This window comes from Dromiciops gliroides, chromosome 4 (assembly GCF_019393635.1).
Source record: "Dromiciops gliroides isolate mDroGli1 chromosome 4, mDroGli1.pri, whole genome shotgun sequence".
NCBI classification, from domain to species: domain Eukaryota; kingdom Metazoa; phylum Chordata; class Mammalia; order Microbiotheria; family Microbiotheriidae; genus Dromiciops; species Dromiciops gliroides.
The window spans coordinates 283705344-283727781 of record NC_057864.1 but is presented as its reverse complement, the minus strand read 5'-3'; the positions used below and the strand labels follow the sequence as shown (position 1 = coordinate 283727781).

The 22438-nt window shown below is 34.9% G+C and overlaps 1 pseudogene; it reads left to right on the top strand.

Annotated features, from left to right (window-relative positions):
• The first annotated feature begins 564 nt into the window (after nucleotides 1-564).
• The window catches only part of LOC122753470, a 127793-nt pseudogene continuing 105919 nt past the window's right edge, over nucleotides 565-22438 (top strand).

The window sequence follows — 22438 nt, the reverse complement described above, 5'->3', positions numbered from 1 at the left end:
TCTATAAGTTCATATCTGCCTTTTGAATTATTGATACATTTTCCTTTGTCTTCAATATTTATTCACAGATCCCTGAACTCTTTTAAGTGATCTGAAGGTTGTATTCCTTTATATAATTAGTATCTTACATGTTAATTATCTAATTATACTCATGGTCTTTATCTGAATTTTCCTTCTGCTGAAATCCTTCCAGCTTCCTCTTTATTGTCCCTCATTGTTTATTTTCTGACACTTGACCATTTAAAGTCACCTTCCTTATGTATTCAAACTCACTGTTGTCTTAGCTTCTCATTCTGAACCATTTGTGGTTCACCAGACTTTGTCTCTCTCACACATGACTTGGGAGAGGTAACATTTATCAGGAACCTAATATGTGACTAACACAATGTTAAGTCCTTTACAAATATCTTATTTAGTTCTCATAACAAACCAGTGAACTAGGTGCTATTATAATCTGAATTTTACAGTTGAGGAAGGTTAAACAGATATTACATGACTTTCCCAGGCATATACAGCCAGTTTTCACATCTTCCTGATTCAGGACCTTGTACTCTATCTGCGGATATGGAACTAGCCCCAGGTAGATGTTAGGCTTTTTCCCCTCAGGTTTAGTGGAGTACACACATGACTACACAAAAATTTCTTGCTCTAATTCTTTCTGTTCCTCAGCTCTATTGCAGAGCTCTGTGGTGTCACAGAGTACTACTGTACTCTTATTTCCGTCTGAGCAAACTTCTGTGATTTTGATTCCTGTTGAACTGAGAGGAAGGACAGGCTTGTAGAGTTGAGTTCTGATATAAATGGGTAGGCTTTTGTAGCACTGCTACTGCAGCATGGTAGGAGGTGATGTAGTAGGTGATGAGTGAGTGCATTAGGAGTAAAAAATTTGTTAGTTCATCAGGCTTTTTCTTCTTATTGATTGTCAGAGTCTTATATTGTGATGATATGAAAACTTTCTTATTACTTGTGTATAATTCTTATTTTAAAGAAGTTTGAGGAGACATGAGAGAAAACATCTGGTTCTCCATCTTACTGATCATGTGACAACAAGGCCTCTTTTAACTTCCTATAAATACTGTCTTGTATAAAAACTGATTCTATTTAATTCTATACATTAAACATATATATGTGTATATATATATAAATAATTGTATATACAAATACACATACTTTTTTCCTTTTTAATTTGATATTTTTAAATTGTGGGCATTCAGAAAGAAAACAAAATCTTCATTTTAATTTGATTATTAACATTACTTTTTATTTGTAAATATTTGATTTATAACATTACAAATCAAATCTTTTAATATCTTTAAAGGGTTTTCTGATAGTTACATGCCACATAAGGCTCAGAAATATATTGCATTTAAGTTCACCTATTTTCAAGTATTGGAAAAAAGACCTTACTGGTCCATGAAATTTCTTAATCTGCGAAGGTAAGTTTACTGTTTATGATAATATATACCACTTTTCCTATCAAAACATGAGAAGCCTATAACACTGATTTGCTTTTTTCTTTATCAACAACATTATACTTAACCTCATATATTGAAATATAGCATCTCTTGTTGAGTACTTGGCCTCTCTTTCTAAAGGCTATTGGTCTGTTTTTCATTTCTATGTTTAATATTATTCTCCCTCTAAAGCCTAGCATTGATAATATAAGAAAATTGAAAAGATGTGTAATTGAGATCTGAATACAACATTTTTTCTTTGTTTTTCATTTTAATGTAGTGTTTCTCATTTTTAAAAATGTAAAAAAAAATATTGTCCACCAATATAAATAGGTAGAGAAAAATTAAAGCAGTAGCTATTTGAATATTTTTCAGAAGTACTTCATGATGAACTTTTGTTTTAGGGTACCAATTTGTGTTCCCCATTGTGATGTTTCAAGTAAAATTATTATAAGCATATTTTAAAATTTATATGGCTGAGTTTTTATGCATTTTTGCTTAATTGTTACTTTTACCTTCTGTTTTTCTACAGTTCTTTCCCTTTAACATTTTCCTTACTGAATACTTTCTTTTAACAAGCAAAAAATCAAAACAAAATCATATAAGCAAAGTCAAGATAACACATTCCAAAAGTATATGCTATTTTACACATACATAATTCCCATCTCTCCCATTAAAAGAAAAAAAAAGCCTCATTTACATATTAAGTTTCTTTAAGAAATCATTCGTTGCAATTCATTAGTGTCGAACTATATTTCTGTATTATCACATACAATTTTAATCTCCTTTATTGCTCTGTTAGTAGAATGTTTTCTTTCTTTTGGTTCACCCAAGTTATTTCATTTTATTTCTTGGGGGCAGATAGGAAGTGGAGTGGATAAAGCATCAACCCTGAATTCAGGAAGACCTGAGTTCTAAACCGACCTCAGACACTTGACACTTATTAGCTGTGTGACCATAGGCAAGTCACTTAACCCTCATTGCCCTGTCAAAAAAAAATACATTTTATTTCTGAAATTCATTTTCATGCAATTGAAAATTGCAGTGGATTTTGAGTTAGAAGTTGATATTTCAGGGGCAGCTAGGTGGCGCAGTTGATAGAGCACCAGCCCTGGATTCAGGAGGACCTGAGTTCAAATCCGACTGCAGATGCTTAACACTTACTAGCTGTGTGACTCTGAGCAAGTCACTTAATCCCAATTGCCTCACCAAAAAAAAAAAAAAAACCAACTGGGGCAGCTAGGTGGCACAGTGGATAGAGCACCAGCCCTGGAGTCAGGAGGATCTGAATTCAAATCCAGCCTCAGTCACTTGATACTTACTAGCTGTGTGACCCTGGGCAAGTCACTTAACCCTAATTGCCTCACTAAAAAACAACAACAAACAAACAAACAAACAAAGAAGTTGATATTTCAATATTTCAAATCTGGGCTCTATATTGGGCTCTTACTACCTGGGTGACCTTGGGCATGTCACTGAATTCTCAATACTTCATTACCCTTCTCAATAAGAGGAAAGGAATGAACAAGATGAACTTTAAAATGTATTTCTGTTCTCAATATGTGATCATCTGGTTCAAACACTCTGTATTTAATTTTTTTCTTAATCATTTCTTATGGCACAGGGTTTTATGTGTTGCATTAACAATTTATCCAGTTATCCTTAAATTAAGTATGCATTTGTTTCTACTTATTTTAAATTTTTATCTATCTCAACTCAGTATGAGATAGCTATCTTTCTATCAGTGTGTCTAATTATCTATTGACCTCTATATCTGCTTTATTATTTATGTATTTCTGATGACAGCAATACTCTTGTTTGTAATTTGCTCTAAGACTTTTCTTTCTCTGACTTATGAAATTCTCATATTAATAAGTTTGTAGAGATAGGATTTAGCTAGATTGTAGGTACCCTTAAAAGTCAGGACATGAAGCTTAGGCTTAGTACAGTAGGAAATAAGGAACAGAGCAGGTTTTATAGGCCATGATGAAGTCAAATCTCTGGGGCAATTGAACTATGAAGAATGAATATTACTTACAAAGTCACTGTGAAAATGACTAAGACAAACAGTAATTTCTCAATTTCTCTCCCCTATCTTTTATCTTATATGCAGTAATACATTTTGAATTCTGATAATTTATCAAGCTACAAAAGAAATAATTAACTATGTATGGTGATATCTATTTTATATATAGAGATAATATGATGTATATAAATGGCTTCTGTATATACATATAAATATAAGAATCAGAATATTAAAAATAATTATCAAGTATATAAATGTGTGTTTAATTATACATACATATATTATATATATAGTATAGACATATTTATGTCTTTCTGTAAGTATATATATAAAGAGAGATAGACATAGATAGATAGATAGATAGATGGATGGATGGATATAATTTAGGCAAAAATTTGCTACCTCTGTGACCCTGGAAAAGTAATTTAACCTCTCTCTGCCTCAGTTCCTCAATGTATAGGATAAAAGAATTAACTTCGTTGGCTTCTAGCATCCTTTCCAGCTCAAAATATCTAGTCTTATGATAGTCCACTCAAATTAATGTTATAAACATGGAAACCAATTTATCTATCCAATTTAGAAATACCTACATACTTTATTCACATGGTAGAATCTAAGATTTTCCTTTGTGTGAAATAGTGAAAGCAATACACTTACTTATTTGGTGATGTTACTAAATTCTCAAAATAAAATCAAGAAAAATTTATAACATCATAGCACTCCATTTCCATGGAGGGTACATAAATTAAGTGGAAAACCAATATAGACTGAAACATATTCATATACATACATGTACATATATACATTTATGCATGTAAATATGTTTATATTTAATATAATTAAAATATTTTATTGATATTTTAAAATTAAATTATACTAACAAGAAAGATTTTATCAGTCTCTTTCTTAGTCTCAAAACTTCATTTTTATCATATTATGTATCTATATTTATATATCTATCACCTATATATCTGTGTGTATTTGTATGACTTTCTCAATTACTCATGACAGCACATCTTTAATGAAAATTGTGAGAATATATATTGCAGAGGAACCACTTCAAAGGACACAATACTTGAGTTTATGCCTGCTGATTACCATTTACTTCTACCCATGACCTCCTTTGTTCTATGCTCCATTCTTTCTCTACCCACAGCTGTGTAGTAGCTGTATAATTTCACTTGAACTGCCCAGAATTCCTCCAACTCTCTGTTCTCAAACATTGAGAGCTTTGAAGAATGCTTGGTCTGTTACTATACCCTATCCATTTGCCTTGAGTAGAGGCTCCTAGAAGCACAGCTTCTGAACAGAAACAGCATCCAAGCTCTACTGCTGGGTCTTTGCCATTACATTCCTGAGTCATGTCAACTTGTAATATTTCACAGGCTATGTATAACATACAATTGGCTTCTGTGACTTTATAGGTGGTCTTTCTCCCTTTTGAAGATAGACAGACAGACAGATAGATAGATAGATAGACAGACAGACAGACAAGCAGAAAGACAGACAGACAGACAGATATATCCCTGCTAATGTTACTTTAAAAAATAATGAACACAAACGAAAATCATTGATTATTTTATTTGTATCTTATACACTACCACACACACCAAAAAAAGAACAAAGCACTTTTCAAATAGATTAAGTTAGCATTTTTGTTTGTTTTTGTTTTTGTTTTGTGGGGCAGTGAGGGTTAAGTGACTTACCCAAGGTCACACAGCTAGTAAATGGCAAGCGTCTGAGGTTGGATTTGAAATCATGTCCTCCTGAATCCAAAGCTCCATGGAAATGGAGCTTTTTCCACTGCACCACCTAGCTGCCCCCAGAATATTTGTTATAAAGCTTAATGTGTGTGTGTATATATATATGTGTGTGTGTGTGTGTGTGTGTGTGTGTGTGTGTGTATACATGTTAAATACAATTTTTGAAGCCTTTAAAAGCAAATTAGACTTAAGCTTAGTTTTAAAATAAAATATTATTTCCATATAAATGGACATATAATGACAACGAGGTAATATTAAAAGAGATGGTGTAATGGTTAAAGATCCATTTTTGAAGGTAAGAAGATTTAGGTGCAAGGTCTATCATTGATTCATACTGATTGTGTAATCCTGGGCAAGTCCCAGTTTCTCAATGATTTAGGCACCTCTCTAAGAGTATAAACTGCATGTAATGTAGTGAGAAATACATATTACAATTTACAGATAATTTAGGTGGCCATTTTAAAAAATAAAACTCAACATACGTAATATGCAAAATTTCAGGTTCAGTGTGTGTGTGCACGTGTGTGTGTGTGTGTGTGTGTGAGAGAGAGAGATTTTTCATTCAATAAGAGAAAAGATTACTAGACATGCTAAGCCCTAAACAATATTTAAAAAAAAATAAATGTACCAAGTCTTCACTCATATGAAATTAGTGGTTACAGAGTTGGGAGTAATTTCTAAATAAGTTTATATAGTCTGATCATTAACTATATTTCCAAATGGTTTTCTAAAACAAAAGAGATTTTTACAGTCACACATTTTGGTATAAAGAATACAAGATCCCACTGTGTTTACTGTTTGTTATAACAGGAAAACAAAACAAAGAAACAAAGAAAACAAATACATGCCTTTAACAGTGATGTGCAACCTGAGAGAATTTTTTTTATTATGTGTCTCCTATGTATATGTTAAAACTATAAACATTTTCTTAATTGATGCAGAGATAAATTTATTAAATAAAACTATTATTACTAATATAAAGTAAGGATGATACTCTTGTGCTTTCCCAGTCATCAATAGAATGAAACAAGGATGTATGTTTGTCCCCATGCTTATTGGCATGATGATTTCAGCCATGTTGTCAGATGCCTTCAATGAGGACAAATACGGTGTCAAGATCATCTACTGTACTAATGGTAAATTATTCAACTTGAAAAGGTAACAAATAAAGAATAATGTGGAGGGAGTGTTGGTACATTATTTCTTCTTTGCAAATGATTGTTCACTTAATGCAGTCTCTGAAGCTGAGTTGCAGCAAAGTATGGATTGATGCTCTGATGCTTGTGCTAATTTTTTCCTAACAATTAAAACCAAGAAAACACAGATTCTGTACCAGTCAGCACCATTATCCCCATCATACACATTCAAAACAAAATAAAAAACAAAAAACAATACAGCATTGAAACTATTAGGGGTTAATTAGCTTGCCCAGAGACTTACAGCTGCTAAGAATCTTAGGCAGAATTTGAACTTAAGTTTTTCTCACTAGAAGTACAGCATTCTTGTCCACTTTTTACTGAGTCACCTAGTTGCCAAGTAACACAAGAAAATACTATAGTAAGAAGATAGCTAACCTGGTTTAAAAAATAAAAACATCTTAGGAGGTATTATTATAAAGGATAAAGGGATGATGTAGTATTCTGTCAGTCATTCATCACTAAGCACCTATTGTGTATGTCACTGCTTGCTAGGTACTTGGAACAAAAAGACATATAGTATTTGTACTCATAGAAAGTATTAGAAGTGATATAGGAAGTTATTTACTTATGGCATCCTAAAACTCTTTATAAAACAAGAAATTACCTCAGAGTATACTCCTACAAACTGATTTTTCATAAAGAAAACAGGGAATGAGGGACCTGTGATTTGTTCCAAGTCACAAAGTTAATAAATGTCAGAAGAGGAATTCAAGCCCAGGTTCTCTGACTCTAGAACCAAAATTATATACAGTGTATCCCAGCATCCTCATTTCTTTTATAAGGCAACCAACAACGAGCAAGGTTATGTTACTTATATGCAGTCACAATGGTAGTAAGTTATGACTAAGATTTGATTCATGGCTATGGATTCCAGATGAAAGACTTTTTCAAAGACAAGCTTAGTTTATGCTAGGGTTATCTAGTTATGTCAGGAAGTATATAAACAATTATATATTTATAAAGAAAAGGTTTTGTACAGATCCTATAAAAAGGAAATTCTCTATAGATACATACATTCATACATATATATACACACACAGACACATATATATACATAATCATACATATACATACACACATAATCATATATACATATATGTATACACACATGTAACTATATATGGATGAGTTGAGAAGAATGATGAACTTTTAAGGCCTAAATAAAATAATCTTTCATTTATTTTATTATGATATATCATAGATTGGTAATTACTAGGTTTTTATCTATTTGTGATTCTTGCAGAATTGTATTGCCCTATGCCAAGGAGGTCTTGGAATTATCTATCTTTAAGGCAACAAAAAGTCATTCTTTTGGGGCAGCTTGGTGGTGCAGTGGATAGAGCACCAGCCCTGTTCCAGGAGGACCTGAGTTCAAATGCGGCCTCAGACACTTTACACTTACTAGCTCTGTGACCCTAGGCAAGTCACTTAACCTCAATTGCCTCACCAAAAAAAGAAAAAAAAAGGTATTTTTTACATGTGTACTACAAATGACATACAGGATGATTAGAAATATTTTATACATAAATGATTACTTCAATAGGACACTAATAGAGGAAAAATAGAGAGCTAATTTTGAGGATGTTTGAAGTTTTACTTCTAATGATATCTTTGAAGTAATGTAACATAAAAATTAGAGCTGATTAATAGAATGTAGTAGAACTCAATAGAATATATGACAATATTTGACTTTCTGGCTTATTAAATACACAATGAAAAATATATTTTAAATGTCAATCAGTAAGTATTTATTAAATACTTAAAATTTTCTGGGCTCTGAACTAAGCACTACTGATACAATGAAAGACAAAAGATAATCCCTGTCCTAAAGGAGCTCAAAATATAAGCTCCTTTAGGATAAGGACTATTCTTTCCTTGGTATTCCCAGTACCTAAACAGTCCTTTGTTGTGGTCCTCACTTATTTTCAACTCTTCCTGACCTCAGTTGGTTATTCTTGGCAAAGAGACTGAAGTAGTTTGGCATTTCAGTATAGAACTTTGATGGAAGTTATATAAATATATTTTTATGCAAACATGCTGCTTATAGTCTTTGAATACATTTTACTTACAATTGAACATGTTATTTTCCAGTCCACTAAAAGATAATTTCTTTGAGCACAGAGGCTATTTCAGTTTTGTCTTTGTAGCTTTGGAGCCTAGCATATTCCTTGGCAATGAAAAAACACTTAATAAATGATCATTAAATTAAATTGAATTTATTATCTATTTTCTATTTATTCATATATTCTATGGAAAAACTAATCAAGATAGATAGGAAACTAAGCATAATGTTGTACTGTGCTTCTAAATGCTTTCAGTGTTTTTCCTCCAATAACTGATGAAAACCTTGAATTTCCTGGGGAGTTTTAGGAAAGATACCTTTACATTCTCTTGGGCCTTGCTTTGGACCTATTAACAGTTCCATTTGCCACTTTTGTTAGATTTTCAAACAGCTTTGATATCTAAAGCCTTGTTCTGTTTGCTTCAACCACTTTGAGTTTCAGATCATCATCAAAGATTGTTTAGGGTTTCACAGAGAAGTCATTGATTTGCCTCCTGCCAACTCTAATTACCAACCCTGTGACTATGAGGAGAAATCCAGAATATTACATTATTTTCTCTGCTATTTCTTACCAGAATTGACACTTCAGCCTTTTTTACTTTCATTTATTCTCATTGATAAAGAAAAAATAATCCACTGAACAGGATAATATCCTGGGTTTGGGTCAAATCCATTCACTATCTTTCCTCCAATAAAGGGGTTAATTTAGCAACTACTCACAGTTATTTTTTTCCTTATCTTTTATAACACTAAACTTGATTGAGAGCTAATTTTCACAGAAACTGAGTGATTATATTTTAACTAGGCTTTTCTATGTATGGAATATTGAGGAATAGATTTTATATTACTAAAATATTTCTTAAAGATGTCATGCTATTTCTACCATCTTACCATTGTAGATGTTATTTCAATACAACAGAAGACAATATATATTATAACAAGATAGACAATATATAATGTATATATACAATATATATTATATATATAAAAACAAGATAGACAATTCCTTCATTTGTTTCTTTGTTTATATCTATGTACTCTAGAAGTTAAGAATCATTCTTCTGGGACCATTTGTCTTCTTGGTTAATTTTTTTTTAAATATTTTTTCAAGTGTACTTTATAATCTGTGTGGACTTTGGAATAGGAGCTCTTACTGTGAAGCTAGTAGCATAACTGGCAATGCTTGTTTATTTTTACCATTCTCCCACTGCAATAATTTGCCATCCAAATTTTCAAAACCACAGCTAGCATGGCAAAAATGGGGATTCGTCCATGGGCATCAAGATACAAAGATATCAGATACACCCCTGTGTGTTTTACCTCACTGTGCCAAAACCAGATCTTCCACCCATGACGTCTCAGTGTTGTGCAACAGTCATATCCCAGTGCCTCACCACTATCCTTGGAAATACTGTTACTTCCTCCTTGTCCCACTAATAACCATACAATTTTTCCCCAACTGAAATAATTCCAAGCTAAAGCTCTACAAGTAAGCAATATGCCAGTGTGTTCTGATTGTGTCCTTTGGAAGAGTTTATTTTTTAACAGTTTTTATTTTTCCCCAGTTAAATGAAACTTTAATTTGCAACATTCAATTTTGTAGGATTTTGAGTTCTAAATTTTTCTCCCTCTTTTCCTATCTTCTCCCATCCTTAAGATAGCAAGCAATCCTATTATTATCTTCTTCTTCTGAGGATGTATTGTAGTCTACCTTTCCCCCAAAGAAGTTTTCGATGGTCTTCTGCTTTCTCTGCCTACTCATGCTGGCTTACTTTTTCTTGGCTTTTTACTCCTTAAAGTGTAGCACTGCTTCCAGGACACACTGTTCATGCTACAGCATGGCCCAGGGGGTGATTGGGCTTCTTCTCAGCCTGCCTGGCTTGTGAGTAATCACAGCCGCTTTCTCTTTGACCCGGAAACAGAAGTCTGATTGAACTCTGATTCTCTATGGTCGGAAGCTTGGCGTGCTTTTACCCCTCCCCCACTGGGGCACCACCACTTGATTCAGCCCACTGGTTCAGACCCAGGGCGCTTTGCCCCAACTCCAGTAGATACTGTCTCCACTTCACCCCGGCCTACTGCTGAACCCCCTCACCAGTCCGTGATCGGAGCCTCAGAAGCTGCTGGTGCTGAACACTCTGACATGCTCTGGAAGCAGTGTGCCTGGCTGGGTCCGGACCAAACGCTGAACTGTTCAGCCTGATCAGTAGGTGATCAGAATTGCCCTCTTTTGCGGAGAAATAGTCTCACTCTGTTCTTATGTGAATTAGGCTGTTCTGGGTTTTGATTTTTACGGCATTATTTGGGCGTGAATGGATGGGTTTATCTGGAGCTTGTGGGAGTCACAGCCTCTCCTCCACCATCTTGGCCAGCCCTGGATTCAGGAGTACCTGAGTTCAAATCTGGCCTCAGACACTTGACACTAGCTGTGTGATCCTGGGCAAAACAAAACAAAAAAACCCACCACAACTTGTTCAAAGATTTATTTTTCTTCATGTCTGTAGTTTCTAGTCAAGCAATAAGTTGGTTTTCATTACTGTTAGCAATTGTAAAGAGGAAAAACATCTTTTTCTTTTGGCAGGTATGTATGTGTCCATTTGTAGAACATCTAGAATAACGTCTTTTGTTTTCACAGTAGAAAACCTAAAATATAATTCCGGTATTTATTTGGGCTTCCACATATTAAATTCCATCCTACTTAAAATGTTACCTCTTTAAAAAATAGATAGCTAATCCTTTTTGTTTTAGATTGTAAGCTGAGAAAAGATTATTTAGTTGAAAGAAAAAAATTCCTCAAACTGAAAATATGACTAAAAGACTAAATATTAAGATGTTGTCAGCTTGAATTGTGTAATTCCTCTTTCTATATGCTTCCATAGCCTTTCCCTCCATATTCTCTCTCCCACCATTCCTTACAAAATTATATAATGAAATTGCAAGTGTAGTTTGAAGATACTTATACCACCCCCAAAATTTTTTTTCAAGCTCCTCGCCTATTGTCTTGGTCTGTCTAACAGAAGGTGTTGGTCATTTTCCTGCAGCCCTGGTGCCTATGAGGCTGAAGTCAGCATCAGCAATAATGTTAGAGTACCCATAATCTCCTTTTGCATCTGAAGTATAGGTCTACAAGGGAAAAGCTTGCACAATTCTGACTTGTAACTTCAAGCCCTATTGCAAGAATTGCCAACAGCTATCAGAAGGCAGTGACTTCTTTGGTCTTTCACAGTGTGATCCTATTATTTATTTCTCATTGGGATGTGGAGGTGACTAGGGGTCCTACAATGTGATGCCAGTGGAGCACAAGCTCTGTCTGGTACCACTAAGCAAAAAAAAAAAAAAGACCTCTTTAAAAACAAAATTGATTTGATGTTTTGACTTTATATACTCAAAGGAAAGATTTTATGTTGACTAGAGCTGCCTAAGAAGAGAATTAACACTATTATCCACATGTCCCTAAGGAAGTTAAAGGCAAAAAGGTGTTTTTATTTTCATATATATATATATACACACACACACACACACACACACACACACACACACACACACACAGACACACACACCTATATATACACATTGATAGATATTTATACACACACACAGAATCATACTGGTACTTTTTGAGGTAGCAGAGAATTCCTTCTGTATCCCTCCTCCCAGGGAGCCATCTGATATAACAAGAGACATTTTTAGAACTCTTTTTCTTAGAGGAAGAAAAGAAATATAATCAATAAAACTAATCAATACATCAAAAAAATTTTAAAAAATTAAAAAAAAAGATAGCAAGCAATCCTATATAGGTTATACATGTAGAATAATATTAAATAAATTTCCACATAAGTCATTTTGTGAAAGGAGAATTGGAACAAAAAGAAAAAGAATGAGAAAGAAAAAAAAGTGAAAATAGTATGCCTCTATCTGCATTAAGACTCCATAGATCTTTCTCTGAACGTGGATAGCATTTTCCATAATGACTCTTTGGAATTGTCTTGGATCTCTGTCTTTCTGAGAAGAGCTAAGTCCATCATAGATGATCATCACACAGTGTGCTATTAATTTGTGAAATGGTCACCTGGTTTTGCTCACTCCACTCAACATCAGTTTGTGGAAGTCTTTCCAGGTTTTCTTTTCTGAGATTTGCCTGCTCATCATTTCTTATAGCACAATATTGTTCCATTACATTCATATACCACAAATTGTTCAGGCATTCCCAAATTGATGGGCATTCCATCAATTTCCAATTCTTTGCCACCACAAAAAGAGCTAGAAATATTTTTTGTATATGTGGGTGCTTTTCTCTTTTTTGTGATCTCTTTGTGATATAGAACTAGTACTGGTATTGCTGGGTAAAAGGGTATGCATAGTTTGATTGCCCTTTGGGCATAGTTTCAAATTGTTCTTCAGAATGGTTGGATCAGTTCTCAACTCTACCAGCAATGCATTAATGGTCCAATTTTCCCACATCATCTACATTTATCATTTTCCTTTTCTGTCATATTAGCAAATCTGGTAGGTGTGAAGAACTAGCACAGAGCTTTTTTTTATTTACATTTTCCTAATCAGTAGTGATTTAGAGCATTCATTCATATGACTATAGATAGTTTTTGGGTTCTTCCTGTGAAAACTGTCTGTTCATATCCTTTGAACAGTTTTCAATTGGGGAATGACTCACATTTCTATAAATTTGACTCAGTTCTCTATATATTTGAGAAATGAGATATTTATCAGAAACACTGACTATAAAAATTGTTTCTTAGCTTCCTGTTTCCTTCAAATCTTGGTTGTGTTGTTTTTGTTTGCACAAAAACATTTTGTAATCATGTAATCATAATGTAATCAAAATGATCTGTCTTGCATTTTGTAATGTTCTCTAACTCCTGTTCAATCATAAATTCTTCCTCTATTCATGAATCTGACAGGTAAACCATTCCTTTCTCTCCTAATTTGCCTATGTCTAAATCTTGTACCCATTTTACTTTTTATGCTTCTATTGAGTCTTTATTTGAAGTGTCCCTGATCAATTTGGGCTGCAAGCAGTGGTTTGCTAGTGTTGCTCCCTATCCTGGGATTGCCTCCCAGGACCACAACCTGGATCATAGTATGGACAAAGCAATAGAATGCTGTCTCAGTACCAGCAAAGAGACCCCTGTCATTTCTATCTGACTAGTTCTTCAACCCCTTTACTGTCTGTGGGGTAAGAGTTCCAGATGTAACCTCTGAAGCTGCTGATTCAAATGGTACCAAAAACCTGCATCTGGTTTGCTGGTGTCAGGTCTGTGCTGGTGTGGCCTGAGATGGACTGTGTTACACTCTTACAGTGGTACAGTAAACCTTTCCTGCCAACTTTCTCATTGTCTTTGGCTGGAAAATTATTTCCCCCTGTCCTTTTGTGGGTTGTATTGCTACAGGAATTGTCTTTGAGCATTATTTAAATTTATTTTGTAGGATTTGGGGTAAAATTCAGGTGAGTGGCTACCATTCCTATGCCATCTTGGCTCTGCTCGAAAGCTTGCTTCTTAGAAGATAAGTATAAGACAAAATTTTGACTTTCATTGATATTTGAGAGCATAGAAGAGGAAAGGAATGTTGCATGTTATAACTGGAATTTTAAATGGATATATAGTGTTATAGTCAAGATACAATGATAAATAGTCTGATAGAAGTTAGCTGAAACCATGTGGGTAAGTAACTAAAATATCATGGTAATGGATATCTGGACATAGGTGCACAAAGCATTTCAAATCAATTTCAGTCACTCAAGAAACATTTATTAAATTCTGACAACATACCAGGCTAGAGAGCCAAAGAAAGGCAGAGAAATAATCTTTGATTTCAAGGAGTTTATAGTTTAGTCAAGGAGAGAAAATGTAAACAACTATGTATAAAAAAGTAAGACAGGATAAATTTAAAATAGTTAAGAGAAAGCACTAAAATTAAGGGCAATTGTGAAAGGCTTCCTTTAGAAGGAATTCAAATTTGAAAGAAGCCAAATGTCAGAGATTAGAAGAAAGAACATTCCATACATGGAGGACTGCCAGTGAAAATGTCCACAGTGGTAATATGGAAAATGTTATTAGAGGAACAGTAAAATGTCACAAAGTGTGTTGGGGATAGAGGAGCTAGCCTCATTCTGAAAGGCTTTGAATGCCAAATACAGGATTATATGTTTGAATCTTGAGATGAGAAGGAATCACAGTAGATTGTTGAATAGGGAAAGTGACATGGTGAAACCTGTGCTTTATAATGATTGATTTGACTGTAAAGTGGAAGATGGAGTAGCGTGGGAAAATATAGGGAAGCCAATCATAAGGCTATGGTAATAGCCCTGGAGTGAAGAAATAAGTCCCTTCACCAGGTTGTTGGCAGTGTCAAAGGAGAGGGGAAAATATAATATGTAATATAACTTGAGTTATATTATAAAGGCAAAATCAATAGGCTTTAACAATAGGAGATGAGAAGGAGAAGAAGATAACACCTGTATTAGCCTTGGAGACTGGGAGGATGACAGTACCCTCAACTGTAATAAGAAAGTTAGAAAGAAGATAAAGTTTGGGGAATAGATAATGAATTCAGTGTTGGGCATGTTGATTTTAAGATTTCTGTAAGATATGCAGTTCTAAAAGTCAATTAGGTAGTTTTGGATGAAAGATGAGATTAGCAGAAAGCTTAAGGCTGGACAAGTAGTTTTGAGAATAATCATCATGTCATTGATATCCTTTGGAGCTGATGAGATGGCCAAGTGAAATAGTATAAGAGAAGAAGGACCAGGATGAAGCCCTGTGGAATACGCACAGTTAATGGTCTTGAAGCAGATGAATATCCAGCAAGGGAGACTGAGAAGTGGCCAGTTAGGTAGGAGGAGAACAAGGAGACGATAATTTCTCTAAAACCTAGTGAGAAGAGAATATGATGAATAAGAGAATGATCTATAGTTTTAAAGGCTGCAAAGATATGGAGAAGAATGAGGATTGAGAAAATTCCATTATATTTGACAATTAAGAGATTATTAGTGGGGCAGCTAGGTGGAGCAGTGGATAAAGCACCGGCCCTGGATTCAGGAGGACCTGAGTTCAAATCTTGCCTTAGACACTTGACACTTATTAGCTATGTGACCCTGGGCAAGTCACTTAACGTTCATTGCCCCACCTAAATAAACAAACAAACAGACAGACAAATAAATAAATAAAATAAAATAAATAAATTAAATTAAATAGATAAATAAATAAAATAAATAAAATAAATAAATAAATAAATGCAAAGCACTTAAGGGGCAGCTAAGTGGCCCAGTGGATAGAGCACTGGCCCTGGATTCAGGAAGACCTGAGTTCAAATCCAGCCTCACACACTTGATACTTACTAGCTGTGTGACCCTGGGCAAGTCACTTAACCCCAATTGCCTCACCAAAATAAAAGAAAAAAAGAGAGAGATTATTAGTCACTTTGGAGAGTGTATTTTGCTTCAGTGATGAGGTGAGAAGCCAAACTGTAGAAAGTTAAGATGAGATTGAGAAAGAAAGAATTGAAGGAAAGTATTATAGACAGCCTTTAAGGAATTTCACCACAAAAGAGAAGAGAGATACGGGAAGATAGCTAGTGAGGAAGGATGGAACAAGGGATTTTCATTTTGTTTTGAAAATGGAGAGAAATAAGCATTATTATAGCCAGTGGTCAATGATCCATGAAGACAGAAAATCAGAAAGATAAGTGAGTGAGTGCAGATGATAAATTTTTGAGTCTACTAAAGTGGAAGGAATGGAATTCAGTCATTTGTGCATTTAGAGGGGTTCACCCTGGTAATTTAAAACATTCATTGTATACCAACTGTGAATGGAACACTTTACAAGGCAGTAAGGGAAATTCAGATAAAACATGCTATTGTCCTTCTGGAGTTCCTAGTCTAAGAGAAATTTATGGAATATCTACAAATTATACTGTTACAATATAATTCATAATGAATATAGGGGGTGGGCACAAGTGAAGCACTATATGAGGTACAAGGTAAATCAGAGAAATCATCACTACTAACAGAGCTCCAAGAAAGGTTTATTAAGGTGGTATTTGAGTTGGTGTTTCAAGTATTTGTGGTTGTTCAAAAAAGAAAGGAAAGACAGGCATTCTAGGCTTAGGGCAAATTGTTAACATAAGCACAGAGGTGGGGAAAGTGCAAGGTATGTTAAAAAAAAAAAGGGAGGCAATGATATGGTAAGTGAAAACTGAAGAAAAACCTTATTCTGACTTCATAGTTTCTCAAAATGCTGGCACCAAAACACACAGAGGAAGAACATTTTGATGATTTTTGAACATTTGTGGAAATGTGCCCTTTTGAGTCATTTGATGCACTTTCCCCCCTTCTTTGTTTAACTTCATTTCAATTTTCCCTGACAAGATTGTAGAACTCTTTTTTGAGAAAATACATTTTAGAAAACACTCAAAACCGAGGGTTATAGGTATAAAATGCAGGTGACTTTATATAGGCTAATAGAAATAAAAGGCCATGGAGGTCTATACCTCTGCCTCCTGGTGAGGTTACTTCTAAATCATCTCATTTTACAGGTATGTCTTTTTAAAGAACACTGGGAAATACATAGGGATTCTTTTTAAATGAACATTTTCTTTACTTACATTTTGTTTCCAATAATTTGATCAAATAAACATTATTATTTTGTTGGAGAAGTAATTTTTGCATCAGTTATAAAAAATGTAAAAACCTAATTGCTCAAGTCCTTATATAATGAGAATATATACTTTTGGTTAAAATTGTATTAACTACAGATCATAGATATAAATAATATACAAATGGGTTTAATAGTGTGGGTATTACAACAAATAAAATGAGATAATATGATGCCAAGGGGGAAAAAACCCCAAACCTTAGTAGAGCAGAATGCAGATAAGTAAACATAAAATTTTTGTAATGAACAATTTGTTCAGGATTTCTAGAAGGTGGTAAAAATGGAAATTGTTAGGAGGGAAAGTCATGGTTTCATAGTCACTATTAGTTTCTAAAATGGAGTTCTTCATGTCAAACAATCAGTATTAGTCTTTATGATGATTCTATATTGAAGGCTTTGCTTTTTAGGTAATTTCAATTGAGTAATCATTTAATTTGTTTCCCATATCATTTGTTCCCTATATTTATGAATCACTATTTTCTTGTGTTCTATAATTTTTATCCCAGTTAATAATGGAAATATTAATTTGGATTTTGATAGTATGGTTCTTTTTAAAAATTCCTTCAGTACGTTAGCTCATTTAATCATGACAATCAATTTGGACAGGTCTAGTAATTATCACTACAATAAAAATTACATGACTAGTAGTACAAAGACACACACTAAGTAGGTGATAAACTCCAGTCAATCAGTAATCATTTGTTAAACTCTTTTTATATGATAAGCTTTGTGCAAAGAACTGAGGATATGAATAAAGGCAAAAAATATATCCTGTGATTGTAAAGGACTTACGTTCTAATAGTGGGGTGTGGGCATCTAAATAATGGTATAATGCTATATTATATGTGTGTGTGTATCCACACATACATATATACAAGGATGGTGTGGTAGGGGAAAAACATGTTTCTTGTGTCAGGTAGGATTTGAACTGTGTCTTAAGGGAAGCTGGGGGACTTTGGAGTCAAAAATTAGCATGAATAACATTCTAGGATATGTGTAATTTAAAATTCTAAATGTGGGTCCTAATCTGTTCCCCCAGTTTTGGGGGAAACTGACTAAAATCACTGATAAAACAAGTTTAGGTTTTTAAGGGTTTATTGAAAGATAGTAAAAGAAGAGAAAGACTGAGAACAGAATTCCTACAACCTGGCAATCCTATGTTTCCTCAATTCCTCTGTCTTGTCCTCTGCTGCCACCACAGTGAAGTCAGGAACTCAAAGAGAGAGAATTCCTCCCCCAGCATCTGCTTCCTACTTTGTGTGTCCCTCCCAGAAATGGGAAGCTCCTCAAGTTGATTGGCTGGTAGCCTTGATAGACAGTACACATGAGCAAACGTCACTTCCTGACACCAAGGAAAAACCACATGGCCTTGCCCTCTCAGGCCTTCTCCTCATGGTGGAGCTTTCCCATCGTAAGTCTCCAGCAGGTGGCTTCATTTCAATTACAGTCCCCCCTTTTGTTCCATTAGAAAAATGAATGAGTTTGCTCAATGAAACAACCAAAAATAATATCCTATGCTAACTAACAATATGTTAATAACAACATAGAAAAGGGAGAGAGGAAAGTTTTGTTCATAGGGGTAGTCCCTCATGAACTGGTGCTTTGACATTGGTCTTGCAAAGGGAGGGCCTCTGCAGAGAGTACATGGTACAGATGGTATATATTATAACAGAAGGAGAAATCAAAACCAACAAAACAAAACTGTTCATATAAAGTCTCTGAGTTCTCTTGTCTTCTTGGAGTGTTAAGATGTCATCAGGAGGAAACTGCACTCTGGTCTGGAAAACTGGGCTCTGGACTCTGATCAGGAAAACTGGATTCCAGACTCTGGTCTGGAAAGCTGGATTCTCTTCTTTAACTGTTTGAATTCCTAGATTTTTACTAAACCTTAGCATAGCGTTGTCAATGATCAAATTAATACATTCAATTACAAGAGGTAGTTATGCAATCTATAACACTTCTTACCACCATGTGTCTGGATCAAAGCCAAATTTAGTATGTGTTCATGACACCTGAAAAATGTTATGGAAAGATTATCATACCATATCTCATGGTTTCAAGACAACCAGTGATTGTGCTAGGCCATAGGTATTATTTCCATAAGGTCAGTGACATCATTCCAAGTGGGCTGATATGCTCTAAAAATTGCGCTAAACTGCCTGATCACTGCTGTGGGATCCTTATCAAGTTTAGGAGTACTTTGTCCCCATAAAACCAAATCATTGGGTGTAAAAGGTGTGTATTTTCTGAGCTTACATATAGTACCTTTTTGACCATGGGTGAGGATCTCTTGAAGGGGAAAAATTTTTACCTTCTCTGTCTCCTCTACAGGGGAATCATTTATTTCTTTATTTATTTGTTTGATTGGCATGGAGGAAATAGAGGGAAAGGGAAGAGGAGTTGGGTCATTTGGAATTTCAGTCTGAACAGCCTTACATTCAATCTCAGGTTTGGATTGAGTTGTATTATTAGGCATTTTGGTTTGGGAGGCCATGTCTTCAAGCTTAGGCTTGGAATGATTCAAATCATGACCAGGAAGTGCAGGTGCCAGAATACTCTGTTTAGGGCCATCTGGTCTTTTCTCACATGAGTCAAAGACATAATTTGCAAGTTCCTTAATCATATCTACTGTGAGAGTCCTCCAGTCTGGGCATTGTAAAAAGTATCTACAGATTTCTGGTAGTGAATTATAAACAAATGTGTTTAGAACAATATCGGAATCTCTTAGGTCTACTGGATCCAATCTGGTATACTGTCTCACAGCCTCACAAAATCTATTGTAAAATCTATTTGGTCTTTTGTTAGCCTCCTGAAGTAGGCTTAGAAATTTCTGCCAGTTTATTGTTTCAGTTTGAGGGCCCTTGCTACAAGTTGGGATCTGGATTGAGTCAGATCATTTATTATTTCAGTTTGAGAGGCAGACTCAGATGTAAGCTGGGGCCTGGATTTTCTTCATCTTGCATTTTTAGTATGATAATTTTCCCTTGCTCTGGCCCAGATTTCCCAATAAAGTGAATGTTCAGGTGGACATCCACTTAGGGTTTTTTGCAAATGCCTCAATGTTTGGGGATCAAATGACCCATGTTTGGGCCATTCTTCCTGTAATTCCTCATGCCACATAAAATACAGTCTGATTAGCTCTCTTCTGGTCATGGTTGTATCTAGTCTAAGATTTTCCTTATTCCAATCCATAAGTAGCTTTCCTAATGGGGAAACAAGGGGAATCATCTTTATCCTAATATTATCCAGGGCATGCCAAATTCTCCATACCACACCACAAAGCCCCACAAAACCAAAAAGAGGAATAAAAAATATTCATTAAATTCAAACTGGCCAACATCTCTGATTAGTGAAGGTAAAGGTAAAAAAGAGATACTTAGAAGGTTTAAAAGATTCATTTGAAATTTAAAGCAGCCGATACTTGGCAGTACTTTCCAATTTAAGGGGACAGGGGAGGGGAAATCTTACCCAACTGGAAGATCAGAAGATGAATGTTAAGTTTTTCTCTTTGTGGTCAGCCAAACTGTGTAATTTAAAATTCTAAATGTGGGTCCTAATCTGTTCCCCCAGTTTTGGGAGAAACTGACTAAAATCACTGATAAAATGAGTTTAGGTTTTTAAGGGTTTATTGAAAGATAGTAAAAGAAGAGAAAGATTGAGAACAGAATTCCTACAACCTGGCAATCCTCAACTCCTCTGTCTCATCCTCTGCCGCCACCACGGTGAAGTCAGGAACTCAAAGAGAGAGAATTCCTCCCCCATAATCTGCTTCCTACTTTGTGTGTCCCTCATCAAGTTGATTGGCTGGTAGCCTTGATAGATAGTACCCATGAGCAAATGACACTTCCTGACGCCAAGGAAAAGCCGCATGGCCTTGCCCTCAGAGGCCTTCTCCTCATGGTGGAGCTTTCCTATAGTAAGTCTCCAGCAAGTGGTGTCATTTCAATCATTACAGATAGCTACTGTAAATGGAAAGAATAAAGAGATAAGAGTGTTATTAGTGAGGAACAGCAAGGCCAATGTAGCCTGATTATAGAATGAGTGGAGGGAAGCAAAGTGTTAAAAAAAAAAAAAAACAACCTGCAAAGGTAGGAAAAGGACAGGGTTGAGAAGGTGAGAAAGTATAAAAGATCAAATAAATGATTCTATATTTAATCACAGAGGTAAGATAGAAGCACCTAGTGTAATTAAGGGACTGATGTGATTGGGCTTGCACTTTAGGAAAATTTGGGAGAAGAATGGAGGATGGTTGTGAGATGTGAGAAATGAGGAGGATATGTATTGAGGTGATGGCTATATTAGAGGAAATAAATATGATTATGAGATATAGAATGAAGGTAGAAACATAGTTTAGAAACATATTCAAAATATGGGACAAATGTGAGTAAGAAGCATAAAATAGTACTGAACTTGTGAGCCTGGGCACCTGGGAGGATGATGATAAACTCAAGCTTAATAGAAAACTTAGAAATAGAAAAGTTAGGAAAGGGAGTTGAGATTGGGTAAAGACAAGGAGTTCAATTTTGTATATTCTGAGATTGTTTTTTTGTTTTGTTTTTGGGTTTTTTTGGTGAGGCAATTGGGGTTAAGTGACTTGCCCAGGGTCACACAGCTAGTAAGTGTAAAGTGTCTGACGTCAGGTTTGAACTCAGGTCCTCCTGACTCCAGGGCCGGTGCTTTATCCACTACACCACCTAGCTGCCCTTATTCTGAGTTTGAAATAATTGTGGGAAATACAGTTGGCACTTTGAGAGAGATTATGGCTATTGCCTTTATAATGTTTTCCCAGAGTTTGTTTTTTTCTTCTAGTTGCAGTGCATATATCTTCTATGTACAATATTTACTTATGACTTCTCCCTTTATAATGTAAACTTGTTGAGGTCAGCAACTGTATTTTTGCCTTTCTTTTTTTTTCCTTTTTTCTTTTCTTTCTTTCTTTCTTTCTTTCTTTCTTTCTTTCTTTCTTTCTTTCTTTCTTTCTTTCTTTCTTTCTTTCTTTCTTTCTTTCTTTCTTTCTTTCTTTCTTTCTTTCTTTCCCTTCCTTCCTTCCTTCCTTCCTTCCTTCCTTCCTTCCTTCCTTCCTTCCTTCCTTCCTTCCTTCCTTCCTTCCTTCCTTCCTTTCTTCCTTTTCTTTCTTTTTGCAGGGCAATGGGGGTTAAGTTACTTGCCAGGTTCATATAGCTAGTAAGTGTCAAGTGTCTGAGGCCGGATTTGAACTCAGAACCTCCTGAATCCAGGGCTGGTGCTTTATCCACTGTGCCAACT